The sequence below is a fragment of the Mixophyes fleayi genome, chromosome 2 (assembly GCF_038048845.1).
Source record: "Mixophyes fleayi isolate aMixFle1 chromosome 2, aMixFle1.hap1, whole genome shotgun sequence".
In the NCBI taxonomy this organism is placed as follows: domain Eukaryota; kingdom Metazoa; phylum Chordata; class Amphibia; order Anura; family Limnodynastidae; genus Mixophyes; species Mixophyes fleayi.
This window is the reverse complement of record NC_134403.1, coordinates 125,656,455-125,673,388: the sequence shown is the minus strand read 5'-3', so window position 1 is coordinate 125,673,388 and position 16,934 is coordinate 125,656,455. Positions and strand designations below refer to the sequence as shown.

General features: G+C 40.0%; 1 protein-coding gene across 2 annotated transcripts in view; it reads right to left on the bottom strand.

Annotated features, from left to right (window-relative positions):
* UBAC2 (UBA domain containing 2) overlaps positions 1 to 16,934 on the bottom strand; it is a 176,167-nt gene that overhangs the window by 80,157 nt on the left and 79,076 nt on the right. The window lies entirely within an intron of this gene.

The following is a 16,934-nucleotide window of genomic DNA, read 5'->3' as shown; positions in this document are numbered from 1 at the left end:
TCTATGGTTTACAATTAATCACTGATGTACCAGGAAACCAATTCCATACAGTATTGATGTGCACAGCAAGTAAACCTTATTGAGATCAGGGACGTATTAAGAAGGGGGGTCCAGTTGCCTGGAACAAGCAGGGGTTGCATGCGGCATTACAAGGGAAAATGGAGCAGGCTGGCGGAGGACTAGCACATGTCAAGTGCTAGTCACAAGACCTGAATGGGCTGCTGCCCCTACCCTCTCCCACCCCAAAACCCCTCTAGAAATTCTGCGCTTGTCTTTGTATCAAGACTACAGACATGTAAATGTGACTTGCAAGATTTGCATTTGCAAATATAGTAATTAGTGTCACTGCCATAACAATGATAATTGTCATCAGGGCACTTTTAGGAATTAATGAGCTGTTTGGTTTTACAATTCTATCAAAGTTTTTTCTTGTAATATTTAAAGATTACTCACACCATTCATATTTTTTCAGTAACTCAGCAATATGACTATCTACTCAGTTCCAAGAACTACAGATGGCCTTAGTCGTTGCTAAGAAAGACCATGCTTATTTTCAACTTTCTTACTTTTTTTTTTTAACTTTCACTGTTTTGTGAGTATTCTACAAAGTGAAAATAGTGATAAATAGGCCATGTGGCATCTTATGATTTTTAATTTTCTGTGGCAGCTTGAGTCTCTGAGGAAAATAACAACTATCCTCCTGTCAGACATCGGTCAATCTCATTAAATCTCACTTCATCTAATCAGAATTAAGCTACAACTGTAAGGATGAGAAAAGCTAAAGTGGAGGATGTTACATTTTGCTCTATGTACCTTGGTAATAACAGCCCAAGCTTGCAAGGAAAAGTTCTAGCACTTTACACAGCAAGGCTGGTAGTCTTTGGGATGATGCCCCCCATGGAAACTCCAGACCCGTGCTGAGAACGCTTCTGCTGTATGAGAGGGGACCCCACACTGTGTCTGAGTTACTGGAGCATCATTGGTGTTATATTACTGCTGCTCTTTATCCCACCTATGTTCAATAAGCTGTTATGCTTGTGTGTGTCAAAGGCTAGTTGCAGCTACTAATTGAGGTGTTTGGAGGAACATTTTATTTTTTTAAACATCAGGAGCACGGAAATTGCTACAGTACCTTTCAGTGACATTCTGTATGTAACATTTAAAGTTCTCTACACAGAATACAACAGGATGTTACCACAAATGTCAATCTCCAAAAGGGATCTTATCTCCCTCCACATTAGAATAGCTAGTTGTAGAAAGTGGGGGATGGGTAAAAAGCAAATCAATTAGTAAAATGCAAAAAGAATATGTATGTTTTTTTGTACAGTGGTTCAATGACAAGAATGGCAACAGATCCAACAATAATTGTGCACTGATAAATTATTAAAAATAAAACATCCGTGTACCTGTGACATTACCATGTTATACATATAAGGAGATTCTTTTAACAGTTCATTACAGTATAGGGCCGTTGCCTATATGATGAAAGGAGTCTGCTAAAAACATGGTTGATGGGCATATGATTTTGCTTAGATCCTGTAACGAAGCTTAAGTGGAATTCCTCTCTCTTTTCACCCACATAAAACACAGTATAAATCACTAATTAGGACACGCCACCTTATGGCCAATCTTATGCTTGCTGATTTATTCATTATATCTGACCCATTCCTCTGGCCCAATTATGGAATACATTTGTAATGTCTTTCTTGAAGGTTTGACATTTACAAAGACATAATTTATCTCCCCAATTATATATATATATATATATATATATATATATATATATATATATATATATATCTACATCATACTATGTTATTTGTTTCAACCATAATTCTGCAAGCTTCAAAATATTATTAGTGGCAGACAAATAGTCCGGATCTACATACAGGCACTAGAGTGCCATCTCTCTCCCCTACCACCAATTATCCTTAAGTTTTAGAGGATTGTTTAAATATAGAGAGGGGCAAGTTTATTTTCATTTGATGCCCAGGATCTGGTCATCTTCATTTTTACAGCACATTATATCTACCAGTGCTTGGGCACTAGGCCCCATACACGAAGATGCAGCCTCTGCCCTTTCAAGCTTATGTCCAAGTATAAATTGTGACAGGTACCAAATCAACATTCATTCCAATTCATTCCCCAACCCTTCATGCTGACAATCCTCTCCTCTACACAAGGTTGGACGCAGAAGGGGATGAAAGGGCAGAGCCAGGCAGCATACGCTCAAATAAATTCAAAGAATTAAGCACACTCAATTTTCCCCAATGTCAGCCAATGAAGAAGGTGCATTTAATTTAAATCCCAGGGCAGGGGGAGAGGTTGTAGGAAAAATACAATTACAAGAGTGACATAATGTCACTCATTCACTATGTAAGAGACTACAAAAATGTTGGCACTCTAAGCTACAGCCTAGATCGTCTAGTGGTGGCACCGCTGCTTACCATATTGCTCCCTCTAGCTTAATGTCACACCGTATAGTTTCAGCACCTCTCTGTGATGGTATTTTTTAATGCAGTGTTTCTTAACTTCAGTCCACATGCACTCCCAACAGCTCCTGTTTTCAGGATTTCGTTAATCATGCACAGGTCTGTCTACTTGGCTGGGTCAGTAGTTATCCCACCAGTTTCCACAGATAGAAATCCTCAAAACATGTGCTGTTGGGGGGTGCGTGAGGACTGCAGCTAAGAAACACTGTTTTAATGTTATAACCAATTGTTGGTGACCAATTAATTAGTTCTGTTCAGTAGGATGTCATTATTCACATATAACTTGGGTATCAAGCATTCGAAATGCAACCCTGCCCCAAGACTATTTGGAAGTATCAGCTGAATTGACAACAGCACTGTTATTAGCTCCAGGATAAACTGATAAAGCTTATTTACACTGGACATATTTTATGTATGTTTTTCAAAACGGATCAAAGCTGTGATAACCTCGCAGGCACCATGTTATATATGATCTTGGAGTGTCTACATGACCAGTATTTTCTCTCTTATGGAAAGTTAGGGAAAGGGGATTTATTGCAGAAAATAGTTTTTAGAGTCCTTCTTTTGCAATTTCCCCAGGTAGTTCAGTAGCCTGGTATTAATATATGAGAAAAGTTCAAATGTAAACGATTGTCAAGTAGCGGATTACACAGCAGTAGCTGATGCACTCGGTAGGCATCTTCTTAACTACCAACATGCCAAACATGTGGCCCGACAATTCAGAAAATTATGGAGGCAGAATTTTCCTCTAGATATGCTATTATGAAATTTGATAACCTCACTTTACAATCCTTTCCAAAGTTAAATTAGTTAAAATGGTAAAAATCAAAACGCACATAAAGAAAAATAAACACTCTGTGATTAGTAAAGAACATTAATATTTGGGGGCGATACACTGGGCGCTAAACAATCTTTATAATAAACATTGCTTGTCTCAGCTGCAGCTTTCACCAATAGGTTCTGTAACCTATAACATCCAAGCAGTAACAAACAAAACAGGAGAGCACTAAGCTTAAACAGAATTCATATGTAAATTTATTAAAATTTGTTAATAAGATCGCTGGAACTGTCCTTCCCTATATCAACGCTGGATCCCTCCTGCCCCTTTTATGGGGCTCAGGACTGCCTGCTATTCGTCTGCTGGCGGGGCAGTGGGGCAGTGTGCCTCCGTGTCGAGCCTGTTCCGTGGCTCCAAGGGAGTGCCCTGTTAGTGACACTTCTCTGGTACAGTGGATTCGTGACTCTGACCGCCTGGCCATCTGATCGGTGCTGAAATTGAGTTTTATTGAAACCCTGCTGTTGCTGCCTGCCGCGCACTGAAGACTGGAGTCTGTGCACGGCTGCAGAGGATATTAACCACCCTACAGTATTGCCTATCAACCAGATCTGGGCATTTAAGCAGCAGCGGAGTATACACCAATGCTAAACATTTGAACGCAGCACCTGTTCTGAATTATCTCCTACACATGGAGTACACAGGGTAAGAAAAGGCAGCATTTTACTATTACCCAATGCTGTAGTCATACATTTGAGACTGACAAACACAATTTGCTGTTTTCATGTTATTAATAGATATCATTTACCAAATATCTTCACAGCATAAGAACAGTTTCAAGTAACAACCTGTAATTTTGAAGCTCACAGGTGCCATCTTGTGGCCCTTGTTCTCACTGCATTTTTGGATAATACAGTGTGAATTTTATCGTCATCTAGTGGTAAATTTTACATACATTCTCTGAACTTATTTGTATGTTATCAAAGACCCTCACAGCAGGTAATTATCCTTTTTCAATCTTCTTTCAATTTTGCAATATTACATCTCTTGTTCATGTGGACTTTCTGTCATATATACTCCTCAAGTCTTTTGTGCACAGGAAATGTTGCCCGACGGTTGGGACTTCCATCTGTTGAATAGTGTCACAACTTGTGGCCTTGTTGGCTCCTCGCCACTTACACCACCACCCAAGCATTTGATTGGTGACTTTAAACACCCGGCTCGCCAACAAAAATCTTTATAGTTTCATATTTATCCTGTATCTAATATAGTCACAAACCCTCTGGGGCCCTTTTTATCTAGTGTCATTACCAATACTTACCTCCATCTACTATTGTACACAACCGTAAAACGCAATGGAGAAATATGTTAACTCTCAATCCTCTGGCAAACCTCAACGAACAAAAAGAGAGAAATCCAAGAAAGAACCACCTATGGTTAATGTGGAGAAACTTCTTCCCAAAAGGGGCGGTTCTTCAAATTCTGCGACATCTAATTGTCATGCTATCCCTGTTTCATATCTGGATGTTGTTAAAGCTATAAAAGCAACAATGTGACTTATGTAACAGGAACAAGCTTCCAAATTTACATCTGCAATACAAGACCTGAAGGCTCAGCTGCTACAAACTTGGCAGCAAGTTAAGCTGAATAAACAACGAATCAGCGAAAATTTTCACGTGGTGACAGAGTTGAAGTTAAGTTCGTCTGCATCTGATAAAATGCAGAAACAATTGTGCAACAGAGTTGATGACCTTGAAAACAGATCACACCAGAAGTCTAAGTCTTATTGGACTGCCTGAATCAAAGCTCAGTTCTTATCTACCAATTTACCAACATTGCATCATATGCCAACTAACAACTTTCCAGTCATCATCGAACGTGCTCATAGGTTGGACCCATACAAAGATTCTGTTCCGGGAAGAAACCCGGACAGTGATTTTCCGATGTCTAAACTATTGCCGAAAAGTAGACATCTGGACAGTTTCAAAAAAAGGTCAACAATCCAGTGTGGGATACATCGTCTTCGTTTGTTCCAAGACTATTCTGCAGAAGTCACTAAGGCACAACGTGATTTTTCCCCAATCTGCTCTAGTTTGGTCAAGGCTAAACAGAAGTTTGTACTACTCTACCCAGCTCGTCAGATTGTTTTACAGCTCTGATTTTAAGGACTTTCTATCAGCTGAAGACGCGCTCAATTATCTGAAGGAGGAGGAAGCTGAGAAGATTGAACTGATTGCTATGTATTGCCTCTTTTCAGACACGGAAAGAAGCCCTTATTGAGCCTTTTACGAAGTTTGCTAAACACGGACATAAATATCTGAACGCCAGTACGATTTATATATATCTATATGTTGTGTGACATTTGATTGGCAATTTTTTCCATATGTTATACATTGCTTAGGGTCCCCTCTGGGATTTCTTCACAGGGGATATAACATCCTTACTCATCTTATGCTATAATCCGTTCTATATGACTGTCCGGATTACTTCCCGACTGATCATGCCTAGCTGCATATGGCTACGTTGCCCATGGTTTGATTTATGTGTTTTTACACTTGTTGTTGTTACACTCTGTTCTATAATTCTGAATCACAACATTCTAATTTTTGATTTTAGTGTTCTACAGCATCAGGCACCTTTTGGCGGAGGGGGATTGTACATGTGTTCCTATTGAAATGAGTTTGATAAACTTGACACACTTTATCGTATTTGTACCAACACTATGGGGTATATTTACTAAACTGCAGGTTTGTAAGAGTGGAGATGTTGCCTATAGCAACCAATCTGATTGTAGCTATCATTAATTTAGTGCATTCTACAAAATATCAGATAGAATCTGATTGGTTGCTGTAGGCAACATCTCCACTTTCTCAAACCCACAGTTTAGTAAATATACCCCTATGTCTCACATGAAGCTCTGCTCTTGGAATGCAGGGGGGATAAACTTTCCTGTTAAGTGGAAAAAACCCTCACATACATAGCTAAGGTTAAAACGGATATAGCTTTCCTCCAAGAAACACATCTTGTTGATAAGGAACATGAAACGTTATCTGCGCTTGGTTACTGAATTTTGGGTTTTGCTTCCAAACGTTTGAAATACAGGGGGGTGGCTATATTACTGAAGAAGGGCATACAAGATACTATTCATTCTCAAATTAAAGACCCTGAGGGAAAGTTTATTGTTGTAGATGTAACACTTAATGACCAACGGCTGATTCTTTGTAACCTGTACGCTCCTAATGTTTATGACAAATGTTTTTTCCAAAAAATCATTAATCACCTTTATGTGTTCAAAGACTCACACATAGTAATGGGAGGTGATGTCAATGTTGAACATTCACATGTGTTAGAGAGGGATGGATCCTCAAGGCGACCAAGGGGCCATTACAAACAGAGTATCCATTATATAACTGACCAGCTTCATCTGGTAGATGTTTGTCGAACTTCTACTCCCACATCACACAAATACACGTGCTTGTCTGCTGCACAAGATACCCTCTCACGAATTGACTACTTCCTTATCTCTTCCTCCTTACTTCCTAAATGTAAAGATGTTGGCATTGAACCTATGGGTTTATCAGATCACTCACTTATCTGGTTTAAACTCCGAAACCAGACTGTGAAGGGTTCTTACATACAGTGGAGATTCCCTGCCAAACTCGCAAACTCTTTGAAATTTCATAATGTGTTGATTGCAGCTTGGCATGAGTACTACAGTAATAATGAGCAACATAGGGAAAATCCTCAATTATGCTGGCAAGCTGCTAAATCTGTACTTCGAGGCCGCATTATGTCGTTTGTCAAGCAACACACTAAAGTCCAATCTAAATTGTATCTAGGGGCTCAGACCCATTTAACTTCTGCCTATCAGAATCTAAAAGCCAATCCCTCCTCTACTTCCAGACAAGAATATAAAGAAAAGAACACTAATTATGACAGCGCAGCGTCACAAATCAGAGATACACATATTCGAAATACCAAATTTAAATTCTACAAATACAGCAATAAATCTAACCATCTGCTGACTAACCTATTGCAGGGAGATAGAGACCCGAACAATATATCTGCCCTACGGGATGAGAAAGGCTCCCTTGTATATTGATGCAAAGGGAATTACGTAATTATTACCAAATTTTTACTCAGACCTTTATTCTCAAGATTCCTTGAACCTCGCTAACAAACACAAATTCAGGGAGGATATTTTATTACCTCAGATCCCAGAACAACAGAGTCACTTATAGCCCCTTTCACATGGATTTAAGTACAGCAAGCCATTAAATCCCTAAAAGCGTTGAAAGCTCCCGGACCTGATGGTATGTCTGGGGAATTGTATACAATCCTGCAAGGCCCTATTGCTAAGAGTCTATGAGGCTTCTTTACTGATATAGTAGAGTGATATCTCCTGCCCACTCATTTCAATTCAGCCCTGATAAAATGATTGCTCAAATCAATGCGGGATACAAAAAAAACAGCCTTATACCGCCCAATATCTTTACTTAATGTTGGTTACAAAATTTTCACAAAATTATTGCAGGAGAGACTAAAATTTATATTGCTTAATACAGTACATCCTGGCCAAACAGGTTTCATTCGGGGTAGACATTCTGTGGCCAATGTGAGGAAAGTCTGGCAATGATTCAGCACTTGCATTTCTCAGGGGGTTTGAACTCAGGCATCGTCTTATCACTGGACGCCGAAAAGGCTTTTGATTTAGTCACATGGGGCCATTTATTTGAAACGTTGCGTCGGTTTGGGTGCCCTGATGATTTTGTAAAGAACATACAGACACTATATACAGGACCGATGACTCAACTTTTAACTATTGGTTATCTCTCAGACACATTTTGTATACAGCGGGGCATGCACCAGGTGTGTCCATTGTCACCATTATTGTTTGCTCTTGCATTGGAACCATTGGCGATTGCCTTAAGAACAGACACTATTTATCAAGGTATTAAAGTCGGCAAAACAGATAACAAAGTAGCATTATTTGCTGACGATATGCTACTATTAGTCTCAGATCCTACACAATTTATACCGTTGGTGTGTTTGGTTCCTTCGCTGGTTACATGGTCAATACAGATAAGTCAGAAGCACTGTTCGTTACTAACCATGCTTCCGATCCAGAGATTTGTTATGTATTGTCTACATTTAAAATAGTGAAAGACAAATTAAAGTATTTGGGTATATATATATATATATATATATATATATATATATATATATATATATATATATACACACAAAACCCAGAATTGCCAAAACCAAATTGTTTCTGAATAGACAGAGGGGTGGTATTGGCTATCCGAATGTGGTGGCCTTCTCACGATCCGCATTTGTTCCCTTGTGCCTCTGGCTGGTTATTACAACAGTCCTTTTTTGTTAATCTAGATCTGGAGAACAAACTTTTTTCCCCTTATTCTTTGGCAGCCCTATTACACCCCCTTCCCCCCAGCATACTCTTACTCCTCAGATAGCAAATTATGTTTTATTCTGAGACACATATCATGCAGGGCACGTGATTAATAAGGAATTAGACCGAGCTTTTAATATCACTAAATACCACACCATAAGGGACAATCCCACTTTTGAACCTGAAATAACCAACTAGAATGTCTTGAAGTAGAAGGATAAGGGGATTTCCTCTATAAGGGATATGTTCTATCCTGGAGGATCTTTATACTCATTTCAGCAACTATCTCAGAAACACTCATTAGATAATAAACAGTTCTACATGCCTACATGTATTTACAAGTTTGTTCGTTCATCATGACCATGACGCTTAATAAAACCAGATGGCCAGAATATGACAAGCTAGAAAGTTTATTACATTTTCTCAAGACCAACAAATTTAGAATCCGATATTTGTACCAGGACCTCCTATACTGTGATAGTTCTAGACTGTGGAACACCACACTCCAAGGCTGGAGTCGCGATATCCCTTCAATAACGAATCTAGATACTTTACTGAAGTTTTAAGACAAAACACTAAAACGTTTAACCTCAGCGAAACTACAAGAGGTACATATCAAAGTGTTACACAGAGCTTATATATCACAATCACAGAGAAAGCATTTCATACCAGATGATTTATGCCCAAAATGTAAGCAAAGCCCAGCTACCTTTTACCATAATTTTTGGGAGTGCAGATAAATATTAGCTTTTGGAACAAAATATTGACTTTCCTGAACTTTTTAAGACACTATGGGGCATATTCAATTGTCCGCGGTTTCCGTTGCGGAAAAACTATTACCAGTATTACGGTAATAGTGCGCCGGATTTCAGCTCGCAGCTCTGAGCCGCAAGCTGAAATCCAGCGAGAAAAGTACCGTAATACCGATATTTACACGCACTATTACCGTAATGACGGTATCAGTGCACGCGCCGCAAGATTTTTGGCTATAACGCCAACAATTGAATATGCCCCTATACGGGGATCCCATTCCATTACTATTTTGTAACTTTGACACCTGGAAAGGTAGCTTGTCTCCTGATAATATTCTTCCAATTCTAACTGTGGCAAAAAAAGCAATTCTGTGCAACTGGACTTCAACTTTTCCTCCATTCTTAAAAGATGTACAATTTGAAATATTAGAACTCCTCTTCTTTGATATATGTGCAGCCTTCCCAAACATTGAAAAGGGAGTAATTAAATTCTATTCTAAGTGGAGTCCCAATGTGGAGCCATAATAATATACATAACACACCGTTGCTCTGGTGTATATACTTAAACTGGGCCAAGGATTAAAAAGTACATTAAACTGTGAGAAACGGGAAGAAAAAGTTCTCAGTTTATGCACCCAGTTTCCTCACAGGCAGCAAGGTGATATTTACAAAGATTGCATTGTTATGTTGGAGTTTAGTAAGATGGTCGACAGAGCCATTTGCCATGCGGTCTATCCTCTCATGTGCACTCTCTCATGTGCATGCTCTTCTCTTGTGCACACACTCTCACATGTACACACCTCCAACTTGCATACACTATGTCACTATTAACATATATATACACATATACACTGAAATCTGAGATACGTACATTCATACTCAGATAGGAAAGGCACATTTACACATTGAAGTAGCTGAAGTAGGGAGTGCATTGTATTTCATGTAAAATCTATTATACTTATTACACTGTGTTATATGTGTATAGACTGTTACTGAAAGTACGTAGCGTCAAGTCCATAAATATTGGGACATCAACACAATTCTCATATTTTAGCCTCTATGCACCACCACAATGGATTTGAAATGAAACAAACAAGATGTGCTTTAACTGCAGACTTTCAGCTTTAATTTGAGGGAATTTACATCCAAATCAGGTGAACAGTGTAGGAACAGTTTCTATATGTGCCTCCCACTTTTTAAGGGACCAAAAGTAATGGGACAAACTAAACAATCCCATATCAAACTTTCACTTTTTAATACTTTGTTGCAAATCCTTTGCAGTCAATTACAGCCTGAAGTCTGGAACGCATAGACATCCCCAGACACTGGGTTTCATCCCTGGTGATGCTCTGCCAGGCCTCTACTGCAAATGTCTTCAGTTCCTGCTTGTTCTTGGGGCATTTTCCCTTCAGTTTTGTCTTCATCAAGTGAAATGCATGCTCAATCGGATTCAGGTCAGGTGATTGACTTGGCCATTGCATAACATTCCACTTGTTAGCCATATAAAACTCTTTGGTTGCTTTTGCATTATGCTTCGGGTCATTGTCCATCTGCACTGTGAAGCGCCGTCCAATGAGTTCTGAAGCATTTGACTGAATATGAGCAGATAATATTGGCCAAAACACTTCAGAATTCATCCTGCTGCTTTTGTCAGCAGTTACATCATGAAGAAATACAAGGGAACCAGCTCCATTGGCAGTCATACATGCCCACACCATGACACTACCACCACCATGCTTCACTGATGAGGTGGTATGTTTTGGATCATGAGCAGTTCCTTTCCCTCTCCATACTCCTCTCTTCCCATCACTCTGGTACAAGTTGATCTTTGTCTCATCTGTCCATAGGATGTTGTTCCAGAACTGTAATGGCTTTTTTAGATGTTGTTTGCCAATCTCTAACCTGGTCTTCCTGTTTTTGTGGCTCACAAATGGTTTACATCTTGTGGTGAACCCTCTATATTCACTCTTGTGAAGTCTTCTCTTGATTGTTGACTTTGACACATATACACCTACCTCCTGGAGAGTGTTCTTGATTTGGCCAACTGTTGTGAAGGGGTTTTTCTTGATCAGGGAAAAAATTCTTCTGCCATCCACCACAGTTGTTTTCTGTGGTCTTCCGGGTTTTGGTGTTGCTGAGCTCTTCGGTGCATTCTTTCTTTTTAAGAATGTTCCAAACAGTTGATTTGGTCACAGCTAATGTTTTTGCTATCTCTCTGATGGGTTTGTTTTGATTTTTCAGCCTAATGATGGCTTGCTTCACTGATAGTGACAGTTCTTTGTATCTCATATTGAGAGTCCACAGCAACAGATTCCAAATGCAAATGTCACAACTAGAATCAACTCCAGACCTTTTACTTGCTTAATTGATGATTAAATAACGAGGGAATAGCCCACACATGTCCATGAAATAGCTTTTGAGTCGATTGTCCCATTACTTTTGGTCCCTTAAAAAGTGGGAGGCACATATAGAAACCGTTGTACTTCCTACACCGTTCACCTGATTTGGATGTAAATACCAAATTAAAGCTGAAAGTCTGCAGTTAAAGCACATCTTGTTAGTTTCATTTCAAATCCATTGTGGTGGTGTAGAGCCCAAAATATGAGAATTGTATCGATGTCCCAATATTTATGGACCTGACTGTATCTCACTGGATTTATTTGAACTGTTTTCATCACTTGTTGGACCTGCTATTGTTAAGGGGGTCATGCTGTATTTATTCCTGTTCTGCAGAATAAATCATCCTTCTATTTTCTCTCTAATACCGTATCTGAGTGATTTGGGAACCACATATCTTCACAAGCAGTTTAATAAATATACCGCAAGGTGCTTTCATCAGACCTTTTGATATGAGACACAGTTATTCTTACAGGATTCTACGATCTGTATATAACCTTCCCCAATCCTGATCTCCCTGTCCCTCAAGGCATGACATTTAAATGCACCAAGAACTGCCCAATAGTAATTTGTTTATGATACCAGTTAATATCCAAACAAAAACACAATGGACAAAATATTATACTTTAAGTGAACTTTATTTAACAGATTCACAAAACAGATAATATACTATTTCTATAACACTTTTCCTAGTTACAACACTGTAAATGGCATTTGAAAATATCTGAACATACTCAATAAAAAAGTTGGAAAAAGAATTCCCCCAAAGCTCTCTCATTTAAATCAATAGATGAAATCTTCACGCTATACTTCTCTTTCATGTGCTTAATTGTCTTGAGCAGTTGGTGATTATAGTTTGAGATGAAAATACTGTATCACGCGCCCTAGAAAATTTATCAATTTCCCTTGAAGTATGTACCCGTTATCCTTGTAGTTTGTTGGTCGCCAGCTCCCTTTACTTCCTTTCCTTGAAATCTCTTAGTAAAATAAAAACTCCCCCAAACTCCTTGTTTATCTCGTCAGTAGACTTCTAAATAAAGAGGGAATATCTTTCTTCTTTCTCTATAGTCACCCTTCCTGTGCTTAAATGTTTTGAGCAGTTGTGGCTGTACTTGGAGATGAAAAAACTGTATCCCCGGCCCTAGAAAATGTACCAATTTTCCTTGAAGTATGTACCCGTTATCCTTGTAGCTTGTTGTTCAGCCTGGACCCTTTGCTGCTTTTCCTTGAAGTCTCTGTTAGAAAACAAAAAACTCCTCCAAAGTCCTTGTGTATCTTTTCAGTAGACTCCTAAATAAAGATGGAATATCTTTCTTCTTTCTATATACCCTTCCTGTGCTTAAATGTTTTGAGCAGTTGTGGCTGTACTTGGAGATGAAAAAGACTGTATCCCCGGCCCTAGAAAATGTACCAATTTTCCTTGAAGTATGTACCCGTTATCCTTGTAGCTTGTTGTTCAGCCTGGTCCTTTTGCTGCTTTTCCTTGAAGTCTCTGTTAGAAAACAAAAAACTCCTCCAAAGTCCTTGTGTATCTTTTCAGTAGACTCCTAAATAAAGATGGAATATCTTTCTTCTTTCTATATACCCTTCCTGTGCTTAAATGTTTTGAGCAGTTGTGGCTGTACTTGGAGATGAAAAAACTGTATCCCCGGCCCTAGAAAATGTACCAATTTTCCTTGAAGTATGTACCCGTTATCCTTGTAGCTTGTTGTTCAGCCTGGACCCTTTGCTGCTTTTCCTTGAAGTCTCTGTTAGAAAACAAAAAACTCCTCCAAAGTCCTTGTGTATCTTTTCAGTAGACTCCTAAATAAAGATGGAATATCTTTCTTCTTTCTATATACCCTTCCTGTGCTTAAATGTTTTGAGCAGTTGTGGCTGTACTTGGAGATGAAAAAGACTGTATCCCCGGCCCTAGAAAATGTACCAATTTTCCTTGAAGTATGTACCCGTTATCCTTGTAGCTTGTTGTTCAGCCTGGTCCCTTTGCTGCTTTTCCTTGAAGTCTCTGTTAGAAAACAAAAAACGCCTCCAAAGTCCTTGTGTATCTTTTCAGTAGACTCCTAAATAAAGACGGAATATCTTTCTTCTTTCTATATACCCTTCCTGTGCTTAAATGTTTTGAGCAGTTGAAAAAACTGTATCCCCGGCCCTAGAAAATGTACCAATTTTCCTTGAAGTATGTACCCGTTATCCTTGTAGCTTGTTGTTCAGCCTGGTCCCTTTGCTGCTTTTTCTTGAAGTCTCTGTTAGAAAACAAAAAACTCCTCCAAAGTCCTTGTGTATCTTTTCAGTAGACTCCTAAATAAAGATGGAATATCTTTCTTCTTTCTATATACCCTTCCTGTGCTTAAATGTTTTGAGCAGTTGTGGCTGTACTTGGAGATGAAAAAAACTATCACCGGCCCTAGAAAATGTACCAATTTTCCTTGAAGTATGTACCCGTTAACCTTGTAGCTTGTTGTTCAGCCTGGACCCTTTGCTGCTTTATCTCACTTCTATAGGGCTCAACTTCAATTTTGAAAATGGCTCCTTCCTCTAAACCCACCCAGCTGCTGGAACCCTCTAAAAACACCCCTTCCCTTATTGCCTCTTACCGTTTGCTCTCTTCCTCCTCCGCCATCTGCACATGTCTAACCTATCCCTCTTTTAGACCTCTCCCACCCTCCTACCTCCACGACCTCCCGCCATCCCCTGTTTCTAACCCCCCACTTACACCTCCCTCCCCATCTCACCCCACCCCCCAGCTACACCTCCCTCCCCTTCTCACTCCGCCCCCCAGCTACACCTCCCTCCCCTTCTCACTCTGCACCCCACCTACACCTCCCTCCCCTTCTCACACTGCCCCCCACCTACACCTCCCTCCCCTTCTCACACTGCCCCCCACCTACAACTCCCTCCCCTTCTGACCCCACCCCCCACCTACACCTCCCTCCCCTTCTGACCCTATCCCCCACCTACACCTCCCTCCCCTTCACCCGATCCCCCCACCAACACCTCCCTCCCCTTCACCCGAGCCCCCCACCAACACCTCCCTCCCCTTTTCACCCGGCTCACTAAGACCTATTTTCACAATCCTATGTTCAGTAACTGCTGCAGGGTAACCTCCTCCTTTCCTCAGAGCCTTCAAGCTGACAGGTCCTGCTGCTTTCATCCTGTAGTAGGGAGTGATGTCTTGTGATCAGAAGCTTCCCTTTATATAGGCCAGTGCTAACCATGTAACAATGGCCGTCCTTATGTCAGACATTTGTGATGAAATGGGTGTGGCTGGTGGATGTGGCAAACATCTTAGATGTCATATGGGTGGGGCTGTTTGAGGTGAGCCCCACCCAAGTTATGTAAGAATAATTTATAGGCTCTTTTAATTGGATAAGGAAGCAGGGAGGGACAAAACCAGAAGGTAAAACTGCACCTTAAAACAGATATACCACATAGGTTGTGTTTTTTTTAAGGTACCTTTAAAACTTGCATCTGGAAAAACATGTTCATTGTATTACCTACATGAATAACTTTCAGAAATTGTTATAGCAGGTGCTCTCTGTATTGTATATTTATCATTAATATGGTCACTATGATGTTTTTTGTATTGAAATGGCAGGTGGTGGTTTTCCCTTATTGACCTTCTCCTCAATTCTCATTGCAGCGGCTCACCTCTCGGTTTTATATACAGAGACATCCCTTCTGATTGACTGTTCGCTTATTGACCCTTTTCTTGAGGAGCAAATAGTGAGCAAATAGAGTCTAATAAAGAGGAGTAAACGAGGGCTGTTGGCTGAGCTTTTATTTCGAGGGGGGTATTCAATTGACGGCGGGATCGCTGAAAATCCCACGCTCCAAAAATATTACCGTTAATACGGTAATATCTCGCTGGATTGCAGCTCGCAGCTCCCTGAGCTGCGAGCTGAAATGCTGCGACTAAATTAGCGTATTAATGTTTTTTACACGCAGGATTACCGTATTAACGGTAATATTTTTGGAGTGCCCCCCCCCAAGAGTTTAATAGAAATGTAAACAAGCTGCAGTAATACCAGGTACTTGCTTCAGGGATAATTTATACATTTTCTAGTCCTTGTGATACATTGTTTAACTTCAGAGGAGGAGTTTAGAACTTCAGAGTTTAACTTTAGAGAGGAATTTTTCCCCACTTTTTATAGATCTTCAAATATTTATAAAAGGAAAAAAATTAGAACAGTTGTCATGTACAATTACCTACAAGTTTCCAGACAACAGGAGGTTCATGATGTGAATGAAGTAAAAAACTAAAAGTAAAATGTAATTTACAGCATTGTAAGCTAAGATTGGTTTTACAGAAATATTATGTTATTTGTATTGTGAACCTATTCAATAAAGTCCATTTAAAGTATTATATTAAGTCTATTGTGTGTTTCTTTAGGCATTAAATGGTATCATACTGTACAGACCAGGGGCGGATCTAGGAAATTGTTATACCGGGGGCGATTTAGGCCCTGCCCCCTTTCTGACTTGAGGCTGCTGGCGGCTGCACAGTATGTGCAAGTCCGCTCAGCAGTGACAGGCAGGGACAGTGTGCCGTCCTGCATCTCTGATTGTGTTTTAAACACAATCAAAGCGGGCGGGCAGCACATTGTCCCTGCCTGTCACTGCCGAGCGGACCTGCACATACTGTGCAGCCGCCGGCAGCAAGCCCCTGCTAGGGGGTGCGATTGCCCCAATCGCCCCCCCCCCCCGGATCCGCCACTGGTACAGACCAATTACCATTGGGCAGTTGCTGGTGCATGTAAATGTCATGTTTTCAGGGACAGGGAGATCAGTATGCCGTGAAGGTTATTTGTAGATTGGAAGATCCTCTAAGATTATTCAGGTTTCATGCCAACTAGTCTGATGAAAGCAGCAAAGGATTTGCTCATTTTAGGTGAACCGAGTGTACTGATATAATTTTCCCAAGATTTGAATAATTTCTAGGTATATTTTTCTTTCTGAAGAGATGTCTCCATCCAGTCCACTATCATACTGATGAGAGATAAAAAGATCAAGTGTGTGGGGTGCTCTGGATCGACATGTAGAGAATGTATTTTCTAGTTGCTATTGCTGCTATTGATATTAAGCTTCTTACCATCTTATGAAATTCT